Here is a 27,144-nt window from a genome sequence, read left to right as displayed (position 1 = left end):
ATTACCCTCTCATCTCTGGCTACCATTCCTTAGTACAGTAAATAGTCACATTTCAGAGCTCCACCATTGATCAGTACCCAGCTGCTCTGTCCTCATAGGAAGAGGTTTAATGAAGTGACAAATTCCTAGATACTTACAGGCTCAAGTGAGACCCTCTGTGGTGATATTGTGTTCCCCAAAATGTTGTGCACCCTAATAAACTTATCTGGGGTCAGAGAACAGAACAGCCACTAGACATAGAGGTGAGGAAATGGTGGCACACATGCCTTTAATCCTATCTCTTGGGAGGCAGAGATCCATCCAGATCTCTGTGAGTTTAAAGCCACACTGGAAACAGCCAGGCATGGTGACTCAAGCCTTTCATTTCAGGAAGTGAGCCTTTAATCCCAGGAAGTGATGGCAGAAAGCAGAAAGGTATATAAGGCATGAAAATAAGCAACTAGAGCTGGTTAAGCTTTTAGGCTTCTGAGTAACAGTTCAGCTGAGAGCTGTTTGGATGAGGACTCAGAGGCTTCCAGTCTGAGGAAACAGCATCAGCTGAGGAATTGGCAAGGTGAGGTGGCTGTGGCTTGTTCTGCTTATCTGATCTTCCAGCGTTCACCCCAATACCTTGCTCCAGGTTTATTTTCATTAATAAGACCTTTAAAGATTCGTGCTACAACCCTCAATATTTAAGTCATTTATTTATTATACTAATTCTTCAGAAAACACAAAACCAAGAGGAAAAGTACTCCTTGTCCCTTCAGGGCTTACAGTTCAGAGTCAAAGAAGTACTTTGTAAAACACAATTTTCTTCACTATGTAAAAGTAAAGCATAGACTGTAATGCTATGACACAAAATGGGGATATGAACTCAACTGGTTTGGAAAGTGGGGTCAGGGACTAATGGAAGGACATTTTAGCATACATTTAATAAAACTTAAATGCAATACATTATGCGTAGATAGAGATAAAAATGGTTTTGTTTGAAATCCAGTCTTACTCTGTAACCAGACTGTCTGGGAACTCATTATCTTGTCCAGGATGATGTCAAACCTGCAGTTACCTTTCTGCCTCAGTGGATGACAAAAGTAATTTAAGGATGAAAACTTTCATTTGGCTCAGAAATCCAGAGAAATAGGAAATCCATCATGATAGGGAAGGCATGCCAACAGGCAGGCATAGAGGCAGGGGCAGGAAGCTTGCTGATCTCATTTCATCCACCCAATGAAAGCAGAAAGAGAGAACAGAAAGTGGGGCAAGATTACCAAGCCCCACAGCCCCTACAATGATGTACTTCCCAAAGATCTCATAACCTCCCCAAATAGTGCCGCCACCTGAGGACCAAGTGTTCAAGTGCCCCTGAGCTGACAGGGACATTTCTCATTCAAACTACAATAGTCGGTGAAGTGCTGCTATGCAAACGTGAAAGCCTGAGTTTGATCCCTACATCATGTCCAAAAGAAAGCCTCGTGGAGCAGTTCATGACTGTAGTCTCTGGGACAAAAAGTCGGAGGTAGGAAGATTCCTGAGGCTTTCTGGCCAGTGAGTCTAACGAAAATGGAGACCTCAATGGTCTCTGAAATACTTGACTTAAGAAATAAGGTAAGGGGTTGGTCTGGAGAGATGGCTTTGTGGTCAAGAGCATTTGCTTACAGAGGACTGGAATTCAGTATCCCTCATCCATGTCACTCCTACCTGATATTCCAGTTCTAGAGAATCTGAAGCCTTTCTTTGGCATTCATGAACCCTCTGCATTCACAGGTGCATACACAGAAACACACACACACACACACACACACACACACACACACACATTTTAATTAATTATATATCTGTGTTTTGCATTCATGTATGCATATATACTATGTGTGTACCTAGTTTCCTGGCTGCCTAGTAAAGTGTGTTAGAGCCCTTGAAACTGAAGTTACAGATGCTTGTGAGCCACCATGTGGGTGCCAGAAATCAAACCCAGATCTTCTAGAAGAGCACACAGGGCTAAAACTACTGACTCATCTCTCCATCCCCACATTAAAAGAAAATACAAACAACAACAAAATTCTTTAAAGAAATAAGATAGAGACCAAGTAATAAAGACAGCCAGCATTAACCTCTGCCTTTTACAGACACCTGTATACCCATAGTATGAAATAAAAATAAAAGTGAGGAAAACAAACAAACAAAAAATCTAGCATCACAATCTAAACACTAAGTATATTATCACTTCTGAAGTTTTCCCATGCCGCTGTGCCATCCTTCACACTTCCTCTAACTGACTTACTGTGTTAATTTGCATTTCAATGATATTTACAAAAACACCAGAATAGTATTATTATTGAGACAATCTGTCCCTATTACTTAGCATCATGATTTTGAAGTCTATCTGTGCCATGTATCAATACTTTGCTTATTTTTGATTGATTTATTATTTATTTATTGCTAAATAGTATTGTGTACTGAAGATTTTCCACCTACTCATGGGTATTTATTGATTTTCCAACTTATCCATTGTAAATAAAGCAGCTATGAACATCTGTATACAAGTCGTGTAGCTCTTACACTTTCATTTCCTCTGGACTGGAATTGTGAGACCATGATTTTTTTCAAAGAAGACTTTTGGTCATGGAAAAAGTGGTGATGACAGTGATCTGGGCCTCATATAGCAGACACCTGACATATACTTGAAAAGTGCTGCTGAGTTAAACTGAATTCATGAAAGCTTTCCCAATAACCAATATGGATGTCACCAATTTCATACTCCAAATTCTGTGGCCTTGCTCATAAAAGAGTCCCTCCGGCTTTCATTCAAAATCTATTTTATACTCTTCACAGTTCTAATAAATCTAAGAGCCAGGTTTCTTATATCAGAAACTATCAAAGGCATAAAATCCAATGGTTGAAGAAAATTAATGCAGTTGTGCAAAAGTACACATAATAGTAAAAGGTGTTCATAATTAAATACATGGAATGAAAACTTGGACTGCCCATATTGTAGGACCACTGCACACATGTGACTCTGAAGGCATCATTTTATTAAAGCTGAAGGAAATTGTTCTAATGTTCACCACAGTGCCCATGTAAAGATCAGAGGACAATTTGGAGGAGCCAGTTTTTTCTGACACTTCTTGGGCTCATGGTATCGAACTCATGCTGACAAGCTTAGTTGCAAATATCTTCCCCTGCTGAGCTACCATACCATCTACAAAGCTGAGGAAAGATTTGGCTGCACTCATTACGATGCTGACCAGGTGAAGCTGAAGATAAAGACAGCTAGTTTAGACAGTGTAGTCTGCTCCAGAATCAATTCTAAACACTCTCTAGGCATTATCTCTAGGGCTTTATCTCATTTAATACACATAGCATATGATGTAGCTATTGACATATTTGCTGGAGAAATTAGCTGGTTTGGTCTTGTTTTGGTAGCTCCTGCTCCAGCACCAAGGGTACCCAGTCTCAGGAGGCAAGGAAACCTTAAAGCATCTTATTTTCACTTATGTAAGGAAATACACCAGTTTGAAAGAGTCCTATCATAAGCTGTTTTCCTTCAAATTTGGCATTTATAGGGCTATAAAATGCAGAGAAGAGAAACAAAGGGAGAAATACTCATTCCCTGATTAGGTCAAATAAATAAAGATTTTTTTTCTTTTCAAGGACTATACTACTGTCTTCAATGAAATAGAAAGGCTATGGGAAGAGTCTAGCAAGCTGCTTCCTGACAAATGAAAAGAGTATGATGCTCACATAGACAATGTATTGTACCCTATGGGCTCATTAAGGAGCCCAGTTATCATCTTTAATTACAAAGAACATATATCCCTCAAATGAGTCCATAGACTTTTAAAAGAGTAAATGCCAGAAGCGTAAATAGTCCCATCACCAGATCCATTTAGAATCCATTTATCTTTATAACTACATGTTATAGATCATCAGCCCATGATCGCAGACCCCATCAGCCCTCATGGTCCTTATGTGGAATTGAAAATGTGGTGTCTCTGCTGGGAGAATAGTTTTTCTTCATGCTTGTGAGTGCTAGTTTGGTGCAATTCTAAACATATCTTCTAGTAGCAGGTTGTCCAGTGTCACATTGAGCAAACATCATTCCTAAACTTCCATTAAGGAATGTTCTGGGCTCAAAATGTACTCTGTCTCTTTCTCTATTCTCAAAGCCTCTTCATATTTGTTTGCTTAAAATATCCCCTCCATTTTTATATTTTTCATACCTGGACACTAGGGTACATTGAATACTTTGGGGTATTGATATTGATTGTTTCAATCACTATGATATCACTTCTGCATATTGGAAACTATAAGCTTGTATATAGGCAATGCCTTCCAAGACTCTGGATCTGAATTTCCCTGCATCCCCCTGCACACCCCACCCTACTTTCATTTCTAATCTGCTTGTCAAGTTACCATGAACCAGAAAAGAAAACAAAAATCTTCCTCGACTTTTGAATACCAAATGTCCATCACTCTAAGGTCTTTAAATACATTGTTCATCCTTAGGACAAGAGAAGCTGTACAATCTATTACTGATAGATTTTTTGTATTTCTTTTCAGTACATCATTCTTCAGAAAACCATATTAGAATGTGTCCTGTCATTATAGATATACAGTACATAATATTTTTGCTTTCCTTCATCTTTTCATTTATAATGATCAATTTTTTTTTCTGATAATTCAACTTCTTCAGTGTCTCCGGTAGAGCAGACAGAAAAATCTCTGCCTCCCCCACTCTGCCTATCAGAGGCCAGAGATTAGATAGCCATGCCTTTTGTGCTAATCATCTTTTGTAAGGCCATTGACAAATGCTGACAAACTATAAATGCTGGGTACTGTAGGTGTCTGTTGTACCTTATCCATTGTTTTTAATTTCTTTGATATTTTCATGTGCAGCCTTCTGTTTAAACAGACATTTCCTGTCCTGTCCACCTGCTCCCTAATACCTGGCAACTGCTTCCCAAATTACCACACAGAGGCATATATTATTTATAAATGCATGGTCAATAGCTCAGGCTTGTTACTAACTAGCTCTTACAACTAAATTAACCCATTTTTATTAATCTATATATTGCCACATGGCTTGTGGAATTACCTGTCCTCTGGCATGTCTTGTTTCCTGGACAGCTGGCTGGTGTCTCTCCTGACTCTTCCCTCCATCTTCCAATCATTCTCAGTTTGGCTTTAACTTCATGCCCAGCCATGGCCTGTCAGCTTTTTATTAACCAAGGAGATTAACACATATTTATAATGCAGAAAAGGATTGATCCACAACACTTCTGTCTGTCACAATTCTAAACACGGCCTTTAATCATTTCAGATTTCACATGGGCCATTTGGCCTGAATCCCATTGTCTGCATCCCTTTTCTAAGTACCTTTTATGGTCTTCCTGATTCCAGTCAATCATTCTTCGAAAGTACCCTTGAACTTGTTTTCCAATAGGAATGCAGTTTTCCAGATCCCAGATCCCAATCTCCTGTTCTCACAACCATCTTCCACTTTTCCACATCACAGTAATTGTACCATTTTCATTGCTCTCCCTCTCCAGTGTAATTACAGCTGTCCTGAGACATCCTTGTTCACAACTTCAAGTACTGTATACATTTCTCTCTATTCTACTTTGCAAACAAACTGCATGCTAATTTGTACTCTTTGGGATTCCTAAGGCTAAGCAGTGGGATTTGTGTGGAGAAATGTTCACATCAGTGCTGAGTCAGCTATGGCACTGCTATCTCCATGGGTATCTACCTTGCTGGAGGATGTTACTCTGTACTTTGTATCAATCAACCCTTCCCTAACTCTCAAATATCTATCCTGTGTTTCTTACTTCCACCTCAGCAAAACTGCAGCCAAACAAACCATATCTGTACTGCAGGCCTCCAACTTTGAAAACTGCGCTAAGGCAATCTCCTCTCTCCTAAATGTGCAAGATTTGAGTCTTTACCAGATTAGCCTAACTGTAAACATACTGTGCTATGTCATCTCATCTAAGAAGCAAGCTAACTTAAAAATACTTGCAATCAGGGTCCTGTCTCACTTTCCCTTTGTAATAGAACGACTTGAAAAATGTGTCTCAATTGTTTTAATCTCCAGTCTTTCCTTAGTGTACTCCCATAGAGTTTCTGTCTCCATGTCTTATATCTTGACAAATTTGAGGGCTAATTTGCATTTGTCACTTTACACATGCTCTTAATGCCATTTGAATTAAACCTCCCTTAGTGTATATTTCACTGTATTAGAGAACTATTTGTCTACTCTTATTTAACTTTTGGAGCATAAACCCCGCATAGTAATTTTCTCTGCATCTGCATAGCCTTGTAGAACCCTTGTCTATAGTAGAAGCTGAACACATTTTCATTGAATAAATGAATAACAATATGAAAGGGGCTCTCCCCTTGAGTAAGGATAGCTATTAATATTACATCAATTGCTTCTCAGCCTTTGGGCTAAGGTCAAGTGTGGTATCTGTTTTGTCAGTTTAATTTCTGATATGTTCTCCAGTAAACTGTCTGGGGGGCAAATGGCACCAGCAGGAAGTATTAAGAGGGAAAGGTTACAGTAAAGATGTTGGAGGGAGAATAGTTTCAAAATGCAATATATGTATAAAAGAAAACCTTTTAAAACTTTTTATCTAACCATTAAAACTTCATATTTATAAATACTTCATCTAAGACATGAGAAAAGAGTGATCATGGAAAAATGAAATCAATTTGAAATGGTGTGTTAAGTCAGCTAAAATGATGACAGAAACAGATTCACACAAAATAAAAGGGAGAAATAGCTGGAACTGCAAAGATGAAACCAGAGGGTGGTGGAGTAAGAACACCTGCCACAGTCCACATGGACAAAGTGATATTGAAATGACAGTGATAGCATGATTCCATTTCTTGTATAAAAATTATTGTACATGTAAGGGGTTAAATATGACAAGTCCCATCACCAACAGTTTCACAACGGTCCTACAAGAAATAGCAACAAATGTGGGACTCAAGCCAGCCAAGAAGGTACATAATCTATAATCTCCACAGTTGGGAGGCTAAGGAAGAGAACCGCTGGGAGTTCAAGACTAGCCTAGACTACATCATAAGATCCTGGCTCAAAAAACACAATAAAGATGGAACTCCAGAACTAACCCTGCTCCTCCTTCATAACCACCAGCCCTACTTCAGCAGGACCTACATTTCCAAAGCAAGGGAGGAGGGGATGACTCAGTGTTTCAGCTGGAAGAATTACCACTAAACAGGAAAAAGAAGCAGACAGTATTTCTTCCTTTAAAAAAAAAAAATAAAAGTAAAAAGGGAGTGAATGCTGTAATCACGCACTTGAAGTCTAAACAGTTTGCTTGTCTCCAGTTATTATCAATCATGAAGGGATTGTGAGAAAGTGTACTTCAAGGTTAAATGCAGGGGGTACTGCCTTCCTCTCTGGAAACCTGCCAAAGGATCGGTGTGTGCTTCTTTCCTCTGCAGGCATAATTGCCGCTTTTATAAATAAGATTAAAAAGAGCCCATATCTTCTATGGGAGTACTTCTTTTCTGTGCGGCTGTTTTTCAGGTGGCCAGTGTTCTGCAAAGTGGGCATAGCTGCTGCTTCAGCACAAATGCAAACCCCTGCAATTTTGCCAGGAGAGAAGTAAATTATTTGCCAAAATAGAACAACATAGGGATCTCAGAAGTTGAAGGTGCCTCAACACTTGCATTGGCTCATCCTGCTTGTTCCTGGAACTCACAAATCTCAAGTACCTACTGTGCAATTAAAATAGTATCTGTGTGACAAAACTGCCAGAATCCAGATGTTTGTGGAGCTGTTTCCTGTGTGGTTGTGTAAGGGCAAGAAGAGTGTATGTTTGCTAACGATTTTAACCAACTGGAGAAGAAAAGCTGTAATCCCAATACTAAATAACACCCATTCCCTAATGCATGCATATGTACTGTTATGATTTGAAGGGCTCTACAAAAGCTCATATTGAATTTATGTGAATTGTGAGGTATTAAAAAAAAAGTGATGCCTTAATTGGACTGTTGTTATGTATTTGCAATAGGAATCCTTTTGAAGTTAATTGATATTAAATAGTGCCTGGAGGGAGTGATCTTGATTAAGTGAAACAGTAGCCTAGAGAGAGAGAGAGAGAGAGAGAGAGAGAGAGAGAGAGAGAGAGAGAGAGAGAGAGAGAGAGAGAGAGAGCACTGAGCTGGCACTTAAGAAACATTCTATATATCAAGAGGACTATCTCAGTTTCTCTCTCCATGTGATTCTCTGTGCTTCCCAGGGACACCAAAAGGGTCCCTACTGGCAAGAGACTTCAATTTGTGCAATGATTAGATTTGTTCTCTTGATCGAGTTTAGAATCACCTTGGCAACATGTATCTCTCCATATCTTCATGAGAGCATTTCCAGGAGGGTTTAACTGGGGAAAAAAGACCTACCTGGAATGTGGGTGCTGCTATCCTATGGGTTAAAGGTTCAATAAGTAGGGAAAAGTCAGATAAACAAAGGCATTTATCTCTTTCTGCTTCCTAACTGTAGATGCCATCTGTCTAACTACCTTATACCCCTGCAACCAAATAGTCCCTGTCATGAAGGAGTGTCATACCATCAAACCTTCCTTACATAGCTCTTGTCAGGTATTTGATCAAAGGAACAATAAAGGTAACAAATGGACTTGGTATGGCTTCTCAGTCACTGCTTGTAATACTAGGACTCAGAAGCTTTTCTTCTTTATAAGTGACCTTGCTTGTGATCTCTAGATACAGTAACAGGAAATGAACTAACATACATGCACACATATTTTTAAATTGTCAGGCAGCATACCATCTAGGTGGGTTGTAGTTTGATTGGTAGCATTTTTTCCCTTTCTTATTTACAGTAATGGTATGATTTATGCGATTAAATAACCAATATTAATGCAACACTCTGTACTGATAAGAAAACAATGATCCTTTTTATAAGGCTCTACTGTGTATGTCAGGTTTTGCTAATAATAAGATATATGATACATGAAAGACCTTTTCAGCTTTAAAAATGTTTCTAACACCACAATGTCATTAAACTGCTTCATCTCACCAATTAAAATATTTAAAACCCATCATGTCATACCTCTAAATTGCCTCCATGGATTCTCCCACCATAGCTCCAGATTCTGTATGCAATATTTTGCTCTATCAACCTTTAACATGTATTGTGCAGGGCCCCTTGAATCCCTCTTCACCTATGACACTATGTTGACAGACTTAGGCTACTCTATGTTGACAGACTACAGGCTCAATGAAGTAAGCTTTAGCAGCTAGTAGTTCATGAGTGCCATGACCATATCATGATCTCTCCTCATGATCAAATCTTACAGTCATTTTGTCATTGTTCTGAGCTGTGTAGGAGAAATTATTGGTGCGCTATTTAGTGCTGAGCACCCAACAGTGACTTGTCCTTAACACTTTGATAAAATAACAATCTCCGCCTTAACTGCCATTTGTATGAAAAGAAACTTATATCAAGGCTGAGGATGGCAATATATGGGAATAAATATACACATTTACTTGGCAGTATGACCATGTGTCCATTCAGCAAAACATGAGTAATAGGTTCATCCCTAGTGCTTGCTGTGTCCCCAGTCATTGCCCTTTAGCTAGGTCTATAATACCAGGCATGGACTTCCTCTTACATGAACCTCAGATCCAACAAGAAATCAATTAGCCACAGAACTGTTGTCCAAGTATTGCACCAGTAAGTACCTCTTGCTTGACAAGTTGGGATTTTAGCACACAAGTTCCAAAGTTGGAGAAGACCATTGCTGACTTTTCCCCAGCTGCTCACTAACCAACTTCCTGTGCTCTGAAGGTTAGCCAGCAGTGAGGAAGCTTCTAACTCGGTGTCAGCATAATTATTTACTATTCTGTAACCAAAGAGTGTGATATCTTCAGAAATAGGGTCTTACAATAAAGTTCTGATAGACAGTCAAGGTCAGTGGCCATAACCTATAGAATTTTAGAGGATATTAGAGCCTTCCTGGATGATATCTCAAGGAGTTCTACACCTTGAAATGGGATATTTTGCTTAATAACCTGTGACTTCTGTGATCAGCTTTATTAACTCATGCATGGTACCACTTTTCAAAATCATTTTACAAATATGATTTTTAATTAGCTTACAAAATAATGGGTTTCCATGTGACTTCTTCATACAGCCTTAGTTTGATTTAGTCTTTCCCATACCCCACCTTCTCACCAAACATCAACCCCATTCCTCTTTAAACATTGCCGCTCCTAGCAGTCACTTGCTCTCTTTTATATTCCACGTATTTTACCGTCCTCATTCCCTTATAGCCTCCTTTTACTTATATTGTCTATTTTTTGCTTCCAATTCTAAAAATCAAAGTTACAAGCTGCACATATTTTTGTCTTACCTTTCATTAATGCATAATAATTGTACACGTTTATGGGTGTAGCGTATAATTTGATAAGTGAATATTTTGTGTAACAATCAAATCAAATCAAGATAGCTAGTATTTCCAGTTGCTTGAACACATTTCTTTATGCTTGGGACTTTCAAACTCTGTTATTTTATATTTAAATAAATTTTATGATTAATTGTTCTGAACTATAGATGCCAATAGCACTTATCCCTTCTATCCACCTTCACTCAGATAACAGTTCTCTAGTCCCCTTCCAGCTTTGCTCACTGTCCCTTTCTCTAATCTCTATTGACTGACAACTAACTATTAAAGTCATAATATTTCAACTGAATGTAGGACAGTGTATTGTAAGGCAGAGATGCATTTGAAGGCGGTAAGATTTTGTACACCATTATAAGAAGATATAGGGAATGAAAATATGGACAGACTCTCCCTATTTTTTTCCCATATTACAGTAATACAAGACATCCAGCTGATATTTGTTGAGTATCTCCTGTGTTATGGGCTCTGCTAAAAATCAGAAGAAAATAATGACCCTATTGTAATTACATGTACCCTAATGTGTCATAGAGGAAGCCATTATAGTCCAAATGTGCCTAGAGATATAAGCAAAAAGTAAGGGAGCTTCCATTTATGGCTCTGATTTATGGGGGTTGTTCCATGCTTAAGCAGGACTTTGTTGGCAGCTTGTCAGTTTAGTTGAAATCAAATGAGTATGAAGAGAATTGGACTGGTCAAAAGCTGAAAAAGAATATGCTCAGCAGTGGCAATATCCTACACAAGTTGCTTAATTGGTGGTAGGGTCCATGGTCCTTACCATTTGAGAGAAGCATATTGAAAGCCAGTTCTACAATAGCACAAAATCACCATGCTTCAGAAGAGTCCTTGTCTTTGTTATGATGACTCTCTCTCTCTCTCTCTCTCTCTCTCTCTCTCTCTCTCTCTCTCTCTCTCTCTCTCTCTCTCTCTCTCCCTTTTATTTTATTCTGAGAAATTTCATTTTCATTTCCTATTTGCACCTGACATCCCAGGTAAGATGATTCCTTATCAAATTAAAATCTTTGATTACTCTTAATTTTCTCCCAAACAATTTTCACCCTGCAAAAAGATTTGTTTTCTTTTCAGTGTTTTCTCAGTAATAAACAGCATTCTGTACTTGTTAAGTGGACTGTGCTTCCATGCATGGATCTCCTACCTATATATGGGGGAAAGAGATAAGCAAACTACCTCTATCTTCATAAACAGTATTAATGTTCAAAAACATAGCCACAATGATGAGATGTAGTCTTCTAATTATCCTCAAAGCCACACCCTGTATTTTCACCATGATGATCTGAACAAATTTTTGTTCAGGAATACAAAGTTACTTTATAGGAATGCCTAACAAGCATTACACATAAATGCCATCACTGGCTATGTTCAGGGTCCTTTTAGGTTCTCTCCCAGGTATGATAAATAACTTACAGTGGCTCCACCAGTTCTAGCTAGACACAGGAAATTTTTTGTACTTGTGGAATATATTTTATGTGTTTTGATAGCATGGTTTTAATCTCCTTCTCTATCAGACCAGATAATTAGAGTAGGCAGGAGGTGAAGGTGTTGTGACAATATAATCTTCCCTCACATTTGATTATTCTCTTTTGCATATCAAAATCAAATCATCTTAAATAGGAAAACTAAGATGGGTGGATGCAAGGTTGGGCCAGCATCTCTGAGAGAGTCTAAGCTGGGGGATTTCTGGTGCTCCAGCTAGTAACAAGAGGACTGTAATTCTATATTTGCTTTTCTTTCAAAGAGAAAAAAGGCAGATTTTACTAACTGGTAATCCTCCCAAAATTTATTATTAGTTCCAATTCTTTCAAGATCTTATAATCCCATTTCCCTCTCTTCCAATTACCCACCTACAAAGACACTGTTAAAAAATCCAAACCTGCAGCTGAGCACTGTGGCTGAAGTTAGCAGTTCCTACACTGGGGAGTGTGAGCATGAGCAGCCACAAATTGGAAGCCAGGCTGGACTACATTGTTTCATAAACAAACATACAAGTAAATATCATAACCCATATATGAATTCAACATAGATTATGAGATCCATGCATGTATTGGAAAATTTTAGATTTTGCCATAACAGAAGATGGGTCAAAGACAAGAGTGGTTTAAGGTAATATGCTTAAAGCTAGCTATGGGAAAGCATGGCAATCACTGATCAACAACATCAGAGGGATTATTTTGCTTCTGTATTTATTAATAAATGAAGTTGATGGGACTCAACATATGGAGATGATAGAGTATTGGAGTAGAGATTTAGTTTTAGATTATGTACATTTTGTTTTTGCCATTCATGATTTATGTGACCATTGCCCAAGGGGTCCAGAGCATTTCACCATTAAGTATGTTGCCTGTGATGAGGAATAACATCAGTACTTTACTAAACCAGTATGAGAATTCAAATTGCTTAAATGATAGCACGTATGTGAATGCATGTAGCGCAGTGACTGGCTTACTTTGTAGACTCTATTTTATTTTGATGCTTTTTAAAAGATCTTATTTGATAAACAGTGGATGAAGTCGAATTTCCAGTATCTTTTATCATGTTTTTATACCTTTTAAAATTAATTATTTTATACAATATGTTTTGATCATCTTCTTTCCTCTCCCCCATCTCTTCACAGTTCTTCTTCACCTTCCCACCCTCCCAATTTTATCTTTTACTCTCTCAAAAAGAATCAAAAATAATAATGAGTGAAAGTAAAAATTATCAAACCTTAAAAAATTAAAAATACCAAAACAAAGCAAAAAGCAAACACACACAAAAAGCCATGGACTCAGCTTTGTATTGACCAACTATTCTTTGGCATGGGGTTTGCCCTGGAGTGTGATTGATACCAATTTGAAGGACACAGTTCATCCTATAATACAGTATATGACTATGAAAGAGGAATAATCAAAGCTGTTTGACTATGCTGTTAAGGGAATGAAGGCAGCTATGAATTTAGAAGGTGTGTTGTGTGATTGCCCAAAGTCGCTCTTTAAATATAAGCTATATGCCTGGGTGTTCTATTATGGCACATTGTACTTATTATTATTACCTACTTTGTTTTCCTTTTGTACCCCCTAAGAGAAATAGCTGGGGTTTTACACTCCTTTGACTCTTGGGAAAATTTTGTTTTGCCTTCTGCTTTAGAGAATCTGACTGAAGACAGTTCCTCTTCCTTTAGCTGTAGGAATTTATGAAAATTATCCTAAAGCAAGGGTCTTGGCAGAGGGGACTCATTCTATACATCCACTAAAAAGCATGTGCTGTTATGTAGGACAATCCAGGACTGTCAAATCCTCTAATTCTTTTGAGGACACATTCAATTTTTATTTGAAATTTATTTAAAATTAAGTGTTCAAATGAATCCCTACCTTTTCATCTCCAGGGTGGATGATGTCACTTTGTAGAATGTGAATAACTTTTGAGTATGTGAGTGTGAGTATGTGTGTGTGTGTGTGTGTGTGTGTGTACACATACAGACACATGTGTTGCCGTAGGTAAATTTGTTAGCATAGCCCTATATTTGCTTTTTTTTTTTTTTTTTTTGTTTCTAGCATGTGTAGATATTTGACCCCAGGATAGGAAGGCTGGATAGTATGTATTAAATGTCATAAATATTTTCTACATCTTGCTGAGTAAAATAGGTCATACATACATATTGCAGTTCTGGGAGATACATTTAGCTGCATTATCTATTTTTTTCTTCACATAGCAATAGGAGGTAGTTATCATTATCTCCATTAGAAAAATGAAAACACGATTTAGAGAAGTCAGTTCCACTTTCTAAGGCCCCACTTAGTAAATATATTTAGTAAATATGTGGATATTGACTTGAACCCAAGCCTCCATGACTTTCAGTCCCATGTTCTGCTCACTATGGTTCCTTTGCTGCTTAGGATATGTGAAAGAGCTTGGGACTATCTGAAGCTGGGAGATATGTGTTCTTAACATGCAGGAGTAGATATACAATGACTGTGCCAGGATGAAGTAAATGGATTAGTTCTTAAGATGTTCAAAGAAGGCATCCTAACTTCATCTCATATCCTGTGGAAGTTGGGAATTCCACTCAAGTCAGTTTGAGACCTTTGGCGATCATGAGTCACAGTTGTTTGCTTGGGAGTCCAATGGGCTTCCAGCCTCAAATCAAATTGACTCTTTGTATTTTCCTGGAATACAAGGGAGCTACCAGGGAGAGTATTAAGTGTGAGTGATATTGTCACCTTTTGTTTCCTTCCTGCCACCTTGAGAATGTGTAAATCACAAGTGCAGCTTTTCTGGTATAGGATTGGAAGCAATTTTCTCCTGCCTAAGGTGTGAAGACAAATAAGCATTTCCTTCATATGAACCCCACTCCTGCCCCTTGAACTAAAGTGAACTATTCCAAATGGTACTTTTTTTTAATAAAAAAGATTGTATCTATAGACACTTTGAGTGGGGAGAGAGGAGAAGAGGAAAGGTTGAAGAGAGGGTGAAGAAGGGAGAAAGAGAGAAAAATGCACTTAGTTCCACCAGGCTCCTAGACTTTTTTGGCTCAGGACATCTACCAGCTCAGAAAGTCAGCTTCCTTACTCAAGCCCAAGGCTTTCTCTTCTTATCTACAGGTTGGAACTCATGTCTAAGATACTGGGGTGTAATTAGGGCCTGTTAACCCATCAAACCAGACCTCCCTAGGCCTCCCAGCGAAATCACTGTGTGCAAACTTGGTATTTTATCTTCAAAGCTAATTACTGTGTTTAAAACAAACTACCATCACAATAACAATAAGAGTCATTGCTAACAGATCCTAATAGGGTATATACTTAAAAGCAGGCTACCTTACCATTCTCGAGCAACAGTAAATGAAATGCCAATGACTGTGTCACTTTTTCTATCATCATTATTATGTTCCTCATTACTTTGAAATAGACACTTGCTACCTTGCAGAAAAGTTACAAGCATGGTCTGCACCTCTTAATGAGGGGAGTAAGTTCTGAGAAGCATAGTTGGTCCATTCTCTCACTGTAGGAACATCATAGTGCACTTATGCAAATAAAGATGGTTACAGTGTCACTTTACCATTTTATGGAGCAGCCATTGTATCTTCAGTAAGTGACTGATCAAGCTGTTATTATAGCTGCATGACTAGGTCAAATAAATTTTCTTCCTGGGTCATTTGAGAGCGAGCTGCCTACCTCATACTAGTCACCTACTGTGAATATTTTAAAGTGCAAGTCACACAAAGGAAGATATATCTGCTGTAAAACCTCAGTATAGCCATCAGATCCCGCATGACAAAGGGAGATGGTAGCTCTCTGAATATCATACCCAATTTAAACCACCAAAGTGTTTCCATGATGTTCTTTTCACTGTGTGTTTAGTGGTCTGTGTTGCTAACCAGTTGAGTTTAGTATACTAGTGTGATAGCCAACCTTGGTTGTCATCTCAACATACCTCAGAAGAGGTGACCAGTGCCTCCATCATATTTGTATGTGAGCATGCCTGTGGAGACATTTTTCTTGATTGCTAATTTGTGTACGAGGGCCCAACCCACTGTGGGAAGTGCCAACCATCACTGGTCTGCTGCAAGAACAGCAGGTGGTCTACACTGCTAAGCCTTTCCTCCATCCCTCATACCTCATTTTTGGAAATGGAATGTCTTGCTGAACCTGGAGTTTACCGAATAGGATGACTAGTTGGCCTGCAAGCTGTGGGCTTCTCTTGTTACCACCTCCCCAGCCCTGACACTATAGGCACAATCCCTTGTGTCTGGCTTTTTACATGGGTGCTGAGAATCCAATCTCAGGTTGTCTTTTTTATACAGCAATCACTTCACCAATTGAGCCATATGTGATAGCTACATGTCTATTTGCAATCATTTCACATAAGCATATAACAAAGTGAGCTGAGCATCAGTGAAAATTCCTGAAAGCTATGTTCATTGTTTTAGTGGTATTTCTCACTGCAATGATGTCAGAACACAAAATACTGTTCATTACCTTTTAATGTGAATGTGCCTGGTATTGCAGAGCAGGAAAGCATTCAAATTATATGGCAGACCCCTGTGATTTTTCTCTGAATTTGATTTTGAGCACATGGGCCCATCCACAACCTCTGCCACCCTGGGGTTTACCATATTGAGAGATTTCTGATTTTCCACAACTCAGAGTCTTTTGTTAGAAAGTAGAAGATGGAAGTAAGGAAATAAGCAATTCCCTCTTGCTGGACTTCTAAGAAATGTACTGTGATTTTGTGTGGAAATGGTCCTTCCCTTCCCTTGCTTTCATCCGGTGTCATTTCTTGTAGTCCTTGGGTGACGTTTGATACTAGTTTGGATTCTCTTGGGAAGTAAAAGCTGAAATGATGATTATTATATAAAACACTTACTGGGAACAAGCCTACAAAAGCAAAAAGAGGATGCAGGACTGTACTGTAACTTAGAAGGGATGGTCTTTGCCAGGACAATGGAGAAGTCTGGGGCAAGGAAATCACTGTGTAACAGAGAGAAATGACTTGTCTTCTTTATCCACTGATCCCCAAAGCAGCATGATCTCAGCTTAAAAGCTGAAAGAACCCCTTTTACAGATAATAGGTGAAGCCTTTAGCAAACCATACTTCTCACAGCAGAAGCACAAGTCAATTCTCAAAGGAGAATCCCAGAGATGCATTAATGTGTCTGCCACAGAATGACCTGTATACAAAATATTTGGGGATTTGAATTAGAATCAAATAATAAGTTTCAGTTTGAGTTACTTTTGTTTACTAGTTGAGGATCTTGAAGTAATCTGAGCCTTAATTTCCTCCTCTGTGAAATAGAATATAGGATATATCAACCATAAGGAGTAAAAGAAGGTAAAAGCAGGCCAGCACAGTTACCACTGGAGAAGGTACAGATGCTCTGAAGTTTTATTGTCTTATCTTCATCATTATCATCATCATCATCATTGCCAAATAACACTCATTGAATAAGGCAGATGTCACTGATACAGTGAAACCTGGGTTGGATAGGAAGGTAGATACACAACCCATAAGGGTTACTGGGCAGAGAATGAGAAAGAAAGAACAACAGATGCAAAGGCCCTGAGTGGGCATTGTCTAAAATTTCAAGGACCAGCAAAGAGTTACATGTGATTAGAGTGAAGAAAAGCTGTGTGAAAAGAGAAAGGATAACAAAGGCACAAACCATGTAGAGCTTTCATCGATATGTTAAAGACATGTGTTTTGTACAGCCATTGTAGAAATGTGTACAGGGTTGGAGATGATATGATTGTCTTGTGTATTAAGAACAGATTGCCAGAGGGTGTAGAACTGTCAAAAAACCCAATTACACAGATGTACAGTGATTCAGGAGGTATGCACTGGTAGTTCAGACAGGGTCATATACTTCAAGTTTTAAATAAAATAATTGGATTTTATGATGCACATAAGTTAGAAGTATTTTCCAAGGAAGAGGATGTGTATTATGAGTTAAGAATAAGAAAGGACAATTCCATGGCTTCTTCAGTTTAAACATCTGGAAGGAGAGCTGTTATAGAGATTGGAGAAGATGTTCTGCACAGAAACATGCTTGGGGGTGGGGATATTGAGGGCAGGGTATGGGGAATTATCAAGATCTCAATTGGAAGAAACATAATGGAATCATCAGTTCATCATTCTAATATATATATACATACATATATATATATATATATATATATATATATATATATATATATATATATTATCGAGAAGATAATTGATCACAAAATGTGTTAGAGGTCCCTCCATGAGTCTTACTTTAGAAGAAGACATGGCATCATTGGAACATCTGATTGTTGAGGTTAACCAGGGAATGTGTCTGGAGTTCAAATAGATAGATGTGTGAGGATGGATCATAGGAATTCCACATCAAGTTGCCCATAGAATGAGGTGGCCACAAAGAAGTCTTCTGAGAAATAGTTTCTTGTGAGGAAAGAACAAAAGAGAGTGTGATGTCCTGGAATCTAGGTAAAAGGGAGGTTTTGAGGCAGCTATTTTCTCAGCTGGGAAGATGTCTTACCTGACAAAGATCTGAGTTGGATTCCTAGAACCTGTATGAAAGTTGTGCACAGTTCTATGGACCTGCAATCTCAGCAAGGGTTAGATGGCAGAGACTCAGGAATATCCCTGGAAGCTCAGAGATAACTATCCTGGCCTATTTGTTAAAGTCCCAGGACAGGGGAGAGTTTGTCACAAACAAAAGATTGAAGACATATGAGAACTTAAATCCAAGGTTGTGTGCTGACCTCCACATATGCACCATGTACGAGAAAGCAAGAGGGGGCAGGGAAGAGATGGAGGACAGAAGATGGAGAGAGATTCTATCTGTTAGTAAGATGAGGATGAGAATTATCTGAGAGATGAATCAAATTTTGTGACTCATTTAAATTCTTCAGGATAGAGACAAAGGGAATACTGTGATGGTGGTGGGAGAGGTAAACTTCATAGGCTGTGCTTGGGTGACACATTGGAATATATTTCCGTATATCTATACAGGGATATGTTGGATCTAGTGGAGGCAGATGCCACAGTGCAGGAGGGAATGGTGACAGATTTTTAGAGGATTTATTGAACAAGCATGGGACACCATGCACAAATAGAGCATAGCATTAGGGGATAAAGGGTGTGTGGCTTTAGGGTGTGTGGTTGCAATGTGGAAACGTGTGGAGTAGCTCATGGTTTGCTCTGCCCTCAGTAAATGTTCATGAGCAGAGAACTAGGTGAAAAACAAAGAAGTTGAAGTTTGAGAAACAATGATAAATTATCAGATTAAAATCTACCAAAATCTCTCACATTATTCCCTGGAAGATCAAAAAGTGCATGGTCATTTTCCTGTTACTGTAATAAATACTACCTAGGCTAATTAGCTGATAGAGAAGGCTCATTTTATATCATGCTTCCAGAGATTAAAGTTCATATTATATTGGCACTGCTGCTTTTGTGCAGGTGGTGAAGCAGCCATCATGACAGACAGCATATGAAAGGGAAAAATGGCTGACTTCAGAGTGGCTGAAAAGCATGGGTGGGAAGGATACCAGTGTTCCACAATCCTCTTTGAGAGGACACTTTCAGGAACTCAAGATGCCCTAACTATAACACACCTATTCAAATGTTCCACTTCCAGAGGCTCAATCCACATGGATCTTTGACTGACTTTCTAGATGCAAACTATAAGATAAATTAACTGTTTGGCTTCAGTTCCTTTCCAAAAGAAGGCTGTAATAAGAGATTGCTTCAAGAGGGATGTAATATAAGATTCACTTCTATTTTTCCCATAACTTCACAGTATGAGATTAGGGGAATCACTTCCCCACTCAAGGTCTCTAACTCTGCCTATCAACATGTAGGAATTAGACAAAGATTTATGGATTGCACCTGGCATGTTCTCCCACATTCTTCTTTCAAATGCTCAGTCCCAAGCTTGTAGGACTGTTTGAAAGGCTATGGCGGTGTCAGGAGGTAGGTCTGACTGGGGGAAGTTGTTCCATAGTAGTGTGCCTTTGAATAGAGTCTAGTTCTCTATGGTTTCTGGTTTACTATGTGAAAAATCTCTGCAGCACACTCCCTTCACCCTGAACTCCATCATACCCTTTCTACCACTATGGACTGAAATCTATCTGATACCATGAGGAACATAAGGCCTACTTCCCTTATGTTGTTTCTATTGGGTACTTTATCACAGCAATGGATGTAACTAACACAATTTTTATTTCTCCAAGATTCTCCTTATGACATTTCACAACCCATGAAACAAACATGCAAATGTATGCATACCTATTACCAAAACTAAACTTTAAACAATGCTATTTGTTTTATATGTATATATAGATAATTGGATAGATAGATAGATAGATAGATAGATAGATAGATAGATAGATAGATAGATAATAAATAAATAGACAGGCAGACTGATAGAGAGATGTATATGATAGTACAAACAGCAAGAGTATACATATGTATATATGTATATAATGTTCTCTGATATTTACTTATGTACTAATTCATTTATCATAATGCATTTTATTTTAATTTTCCTACTTCTACATATTTTGTTTACTATTTGAGAGAAGGAGAGAGAGCAAGAGGAGGGGTTAGTATACAGACCAACATGGCCTAGAACTCATAGCAATCCTCTTGTTTCTGTCCCAGAGAATGAGGGTTATAAGCCTGTAACATCACACCATCACATCTTTCCTTTTAAAACGTATGTTAAGGCTGGTTTTACACGGTTGTTAATCTAATACACTGAGCTCTCACGGTTTGAAAAGAGACTCTCACAAGTACCTCTCAATCTCTAATTATGATTCTTTGAGAACTCTTCAGGAGCAGGGATGGTAAAGTAACCTCATCACAGCAGGCACATGGTGACCATGTGATTAGAAACTAGAACAGAATCAGGTGCTCATTTGCTTTCAAAAATCTACTGAGAATGTTAAAATGTGGAAGGCGGTCTGTAACTTGAGTTTCTATGTTTATAGAAAACCAGAAGAATTCTTGTGTGTGGTCTGGTGTCTCCTTGAGATGTCTAGTCTGTTTTTTCCCTGTCCTTGTTCCCCTTCGTTCCATTGGTCACCGGTTCTGCTCCTCTGCTGTAGCTTCTGCACTATACCAACTGAAGCATCACTCTGAACACCTTTAAGTTAGTCAATGTTTATTGACCATGGAAAGAAGCACCATTTTTACTACAAGTGGTAATGAAGAGAGGAATTTTTAAATAAATTACTTCAGGGAAATTAAAATTCACTCTAAAAAATCTCACTCAATTTCTCACCAATAAACAAGAACTTTGTCACCCAACTGAAAATCGGATTTCAGAAAAACTTGTCTAAGTGGGAAGTTATACATTTTAGTCTTCTAGTGACAGTCCTCATTGCCATTTTTCAATTAAAATTATTAATATTAAAACCTCTTTATTCTTCCTCATCATTTAATGTGTATGTTCCCCCCAAATAAAGACTAAACCTTTTAGGTTTTTTTTTTCACTTGCCTATGCCCCAATTCTGAAATTATTGCTAACAGTATTGATTCTTCTATTGGACAGTGGTTTACAGGAAATAGTCTCATTCTCAATATCAATTCCCCATCTATGATTTCCTTTTTTTTTTAAAATCAGCATTCTAATTTTCATACTCTATAAGTATTCTGAAACAAAATCCTTATGTCCCGCCACCACATCCTTAAGTAACATGAATTCTAGCACTATTTGAAAGCATAGTAATAGCAACAAGAATTCCAGTCGTAGGCCATCAAGATCTGCTCATTTTAATTTATATGTTCCCCATTGCTTGTTTTCAAAAGTCTATTTTATGACCCTTTGAATATAGTCAATAGAGACTGGACAGAACCTGAGGCCATGACATGAAATAAGTAGAATTCTAGGTCCTGGACTACATAGTTACTTCCCAGAATGGCTCCATCATTCTATTCAAGAAAGATGATGCATATCTTCTCTCAGTTGTTGACCACCCAGGAAGGAGTTATGGTGCAATTGCTGGCTAAAACGGAAAGCCCAAGGAATTGAGGTTCAGCTGCTACCACCTGCTTCTTTAGCACCATAGTCTTGCAAGGAGGACTAGAAGTGGCCTTCCCAGAAATGATAGCTTAGCTACACTGTATCCTCACTCTCAGTCTTGTACTGGGATAGTGTACTTGTATGTATAATGGCTGATGCTACACTGCTGTGTGGATTTTCTCTCCCATAAATGATTGAAGTAGGCCCTGAAGTTACAGGACCAAAGAAACAATCTGTTTCACAATGCATTACTGTGCCTCCTCCCATGTTTGCTCTGTGTAGAATCACAAAAGAATGAAATAACTCAAACTAGGGTTGGCATTGAGGTGCCATGAACTGGAGGGAAACAACCATTTTCATGAAACATGGCATGAACAAGTAAGCCAACCAAGCAACCAGTAGTATGACTTTCAATCAAGCTAAGCTTTCTTCCTTCAAATGCAAAGGAATATGCCATATATATTTAGCAGATTTTTCAAAAATGGGTCAAAGTGTAGACAGTCAAAGAGGTGCTAATAGTAGTAAATATATAAATATGATTAAGTACTAGGCTTACGTTCAACATTGGTGACTCAAGAAAATGAATTCTTAAATTTGTATGATTTTTATGTGTATATTTTTAATCTATGTAAAAGAGCATGTTCACATAGTGTCTGTGGAGGCCAAAAGAAGGAATTAGGTCCTTTGGAATTGGAGTTATATTTGGTTGTGAACCACCATGGGGATGCTGGGGATAGAACCTGGGACTTCTGTAAGAGAAGCAAGTGCTCTTAACTGCTGAGCCATCTTTTCAGTCCCCAAGATGCTGTTTTGTTTTGTTTTGTTTTGTTTTAGGAGTCTCACTAGTCCTATCTGAAAGTATTTTGGTCACTACTAGAATCATTCTGAGGAGAAAAAACACACTTTTTAGAAAATTTTAAATGGAAATTAAATCCCTATCTTTACTCAGTAAATATATCAGTATTTCTTTGACAGTCCCCAGGTGAAAAAGCATGATGTATTAAATGTCCCACCCCCAAGAAATGTCCATTTTCTAACATTTACACTATGTGATAATACACTTAGTTTTCACAGCAATAAAAGGGGTCCTTCCAGACTTAATTACGGATCATCATGGTTTATCTGAGTAGGCCCTAAATCCAATGAATCTTCTTTAAAGACAGACACTGATGGAGATACACAGAGAAAGGAAGCTCACGAGAAGACTGAGGCAGAGAAAGAGTTACATAAGGCCAAGGATCTCCTGGTGAAAGTCCACGAAGCATCTTTTAGAATCTTTGCAGAGTTTAGAGCACTGTCATTATTTTAGGTCCCTAGTCTTCAGGACTGTGAGATAATGAGTGTGTGTGTGTGTGTGTGTGTGTGTGTGTGTGTGTGTGTGTGTGTGTGTGTTAATGTCTGATACAGTAAGAAATTAATAGAGCAGGACAACAGTGAATTACTACTGCAGTCCTTCCTACTTATTTGATCCCAAAATTGCTTTGGGCACTGATTGGGCATAGATTTTCACTCTTTTCTGGAATAATTTTTATCAACAGAGAACTTATTTAGTCAAATGAATCTGGGTTAGGCAAAATTATATTGCAAAATGAGAACCCTTCCTCGACGTTCCTCTATGTGGGGAGAGGGAAGCTTATCCACATTGTTTCCATTGCAGAAATACACAGTAGCATTACAGGAAATTAAACGGCCTCTAGAACATTTTCCCTCATTGAAAAATAACTGACAAGGCTTTGTTAACAAGTGGAAACATTAATCCAGAGCTCATGTGTCTGTTACACATTCACTTGGCATTATTCTTCCAAGTTGGCAAGGCAGGTTTCCAAATGCTCTGGAAAGCTTCATTCATCTTTATAGTAACAGAAGATGAAATGGAGGCCCCAGAGGGAAGACATATGACCATCATATCCTTTCACTATAACCCTTCTTACTTTAGTAAAGAACTGTTAGGAAAGTTCTCCACTTTTAGCACCATCACTCCAGCCAAGAACATCTGAGGAGTAAGGGTAGATCAGATGCTTTCCAGATATTTAACTGCATTGTTGACAAACTGTTTTCCATAGATTAGCAAAACTCTACACGAAATAGATTTAAATAAAATCATTCAAAATTGTAGCTAGAGTTTTCCTGCCTTGCCCACAGTCAGGACAAATCTTTGTCACCTGCCAGTCCCACAGCCGCTCAAACCCAACCAAGTAAACACAGAAACTTATATTGCTTACAAACTGTATGGCCGTGGCAGGCTTCTTGTTAACTGTTCTTATACCTTAAATTAATCCATTTCCATAAATCTATACCTTGCCACGTGGCTGGTGGCTTACCGGCATCTTCACATGCTACTGGTCATGGCGGCAGCTGGCAGTGTCTCTCTGCCTTAGCCTTCTACTTCTCAGAATTCTCCTCTCTCCTTGTCCCACCTACTTCCTGCCTGGCCACTGGCCAATCAGTGTTTTATTTATTGACCAATCAGAGCAATTTGACATACAGACCATCCCACAGCACAAAATAATATACTATTTGATTTAAGATTTTTCTAAAAATTCCAAAAGATTTCACATTAGGTAGTCTGAAAATGAATCTAAACAATAGCAAGGAAGCAATGTCTAGAACATCTTTTGATTTAGTAAGTTGGTACCTCCCTCATGGCCTATCCAACATGAACTGGTAAAACTATTACAGTTACAAACTGCTACATTAAAAGGGGATATTTTTATGCTCAATGGATACTTTTGGAGAAACTGAACTAAGGTTTACTTTCCTTTTAATTGAATCAAGTTATAAGAAATGCATGGAAGAGTAAAAATAGAATTCCCACTAAACAGTGCATAAGAGTCATGTAAACCATGGAACAGAATGCAGATAAAGTTTAAACAAGACCATGATGGGTGGTGGGACCAAATTCACAACTGAGTAGCATATTTTTGATATTTTAAGTTATAAATGTTTGATTCATATATATTTCATTTGTGTTCTTATAAAGAAATGTATGTTGGATTCAGAATTCTAATATAGTTATATGTATGGTCTAAATTTAGGTATGTTATATAATTCACCAGTTCTGAGCTGTCTTTGGTATGGCTATTTCTCTACAGTAATTAAAGTTGAATAGTGAACTTCAAAGAACAACTACATTCCCTGCTCAAAATTTTGAAGTGAGGACCCTGACATGCCTTTAGTTCTATATACAGAGGCTCATATTGATTTTCCCAATGTCCTTTGGAAAATCTAGAATGCATGATAGTTACCTGGCCTCATTCTACCCAATTTATGGAGGTGAGTGAGTCCTCTCATTACCAGGTGATTCCCTAGCTACAAGACCACTATCAAGTTGATTGTACTGAAACTCAGTTTTCTGTCTTAAAGGACATTACTGCTTAGTATACATTGAAGTTGTACATTAGTCTGTTAGAATAGAGACTACAAGGAAGCCAGTGGGGAGAAATATGTAGAATATAAAAACCAACTCTGACATACTTGCAATTTTTTTCTAACTTTACTTCTAAAATTATCTTTAGTGTATAACTCTATGACTTTTAACACATGTCTGGTTCCAGACAAATATCACCAGAATCAGGATATGGAACAAAAGTGCTAACCATAAACATGCTTCATCATTTTCATATTTAATAGTCAGATTCTTCCCACCAAATAATTGATTAGCAATTTTTGACTTGTTCTCCATCTTGATAGCCTTGGTCCCTGGAGACAAAAGACACCTTATTATTTGTTCTTGCTTAGTACTCCATTATAAGTTTATCAACTCGTCTTAATTTTCTCAGACTTTAAAGACAATTGGATTGCTTATATGTTCGAGATGATCCTAAAAATAAGAATACACACAAACAGGATTTTGTATAAACATACATTTTCATGTTTCTATTCTACAACAAAGGCTAAGGAATAGACTTGTTCACCTTAGCTACTGAAAGAAAAGAGATGGAATAGGAAACACTCAAATTATATATAATTACCAAATGCTTCTGTTTTCCCTTGAGATGTTGCATCTTGTTGATTTATATACTTACACTCAGGATGGAAAAATGAAGGTTTGCAAAATCTGGAAAATTTAGATATAGTTACTAGCCAATTAAAAATCCTCACACATCCCTGATCATTTAAGAGCGTTTGGGATAGTCAGCAGATCCCAGCACACTGAGGATGTGGGGATGTGGGGTGGCTTGGGAGGGAGAGCTGGGGGGTGGGAGGAGTGAGGAGGTGGGATCTGTGGGTGGTATGTAGAGAGAGTAGAAAAATTAATAAAGAAAAATGAAAAAATGTTTGGGATAAAAGAATGCCAATTAATTACAGAAGAGGGAACAATGGAATGGGTGACAAATATGACAAAAACTTAATAGAAGAAAAGTCAGGTAAGATTTTTCCAGCCTGAGGATGAATAAAGCATGATCTGTCTTTAGCCCACTAAAGATGACTCCCAGAATCTCTGTGCAAAGCAAACTTCAGGGACTGTGTAGGCAGGAGGATCACTCTTTTTTAATGTTTTTAGAAAGATAACTTTTAAGGGTCATAAAGAAATACCTAAGATGTCATAAACTAGACATCTACTGCTCATCTGGCTGTTGTTATAATTCTTATCCATAAGATTACCTAAAACTAAACTCTTTTTATTACTATAGCTCTATTGTAGATCTTGAAGTCAGGGATGGTGATGCCTCTGGGAGTTCCTTTATTGTACAGGATTGTTTTGGCTATCCTGGATTGTAACTGAAAGTTTTTCCTATGACCCGCCTGGTCCACAGCTGCTCAGATCCAAGTAAACACACAGAGGCTTATATTACTTACAAATTGTGTGGTCTATGTCAGGCCTCTTGCTAGCTAGATCTTACATCTTAAATTAACCCATTTCTATAAATCTGTACTTTGCCACATGGCTTGTGGCTTACCAATACCTTTATATCTTGCTTCTCCTGGCAGCGGCCCACAGTGTCTATCTTGCCTCTCCTTTCTTTTCCTCTCTGTTTAGATTTCCCGCCTGCCTCTAAGATGCCTTGCAATAGGCCATACAGCTTTATTTATCAACCAATCAGAGCAACACATATTCACAGCACACAGAAAGACATCCACAGTACTTCCCCTTTTCTTTTTATCGAAAAGGAAGGTTTTAACTTTAACATAGTAAAATTACATATAATAGAGCAGTAATCAAGCAAGAATTACAGTTATAATATCTAGTCTATTTGTATTTGGTAAAATTAA

At 38.1% G+C, this 27,144-nt stretch overlaps 1 protein-coding gene and 1 non-coding gene across 2 annotated transcripts in view; both read left to right on the top strand.

Moving 5' to 3' along the window:
- LOC114689663 (metabotropic glutamate receptor 7) overlaps positions 1 to 27,144 on the top strand; it is a 468,962-nt gene that overhangs the window by 92,431 nt on the left and 349,387 nt on the right. The window lies entirely within an intron of this gene.
- On the top strand, positions 6,407 to 6,599 carry LOC114689687. The gene has a single exon (XR_003733950.1). It is a non-coding gene; the product is annotated as a U2 spliceosomal RNA (small nuclear RNA).

This window comes from Peromyscus leucopus, chromosome X (assembly GCF_004664715.2).
Source record: "Peromyscus leucopus breed LL Stock chromosome X, UCI_PerLeu_2.1, whole genome shotgun sequence".
NCBI lineage: Eukaryota > Metazoa > Chordata > Mammalia > Rodentia > Cricetidae > Peromyscus > Peromyscus leucopus.
This window is presented reverse-complemented; position numbering and strand designations above follow the sequence as displayed.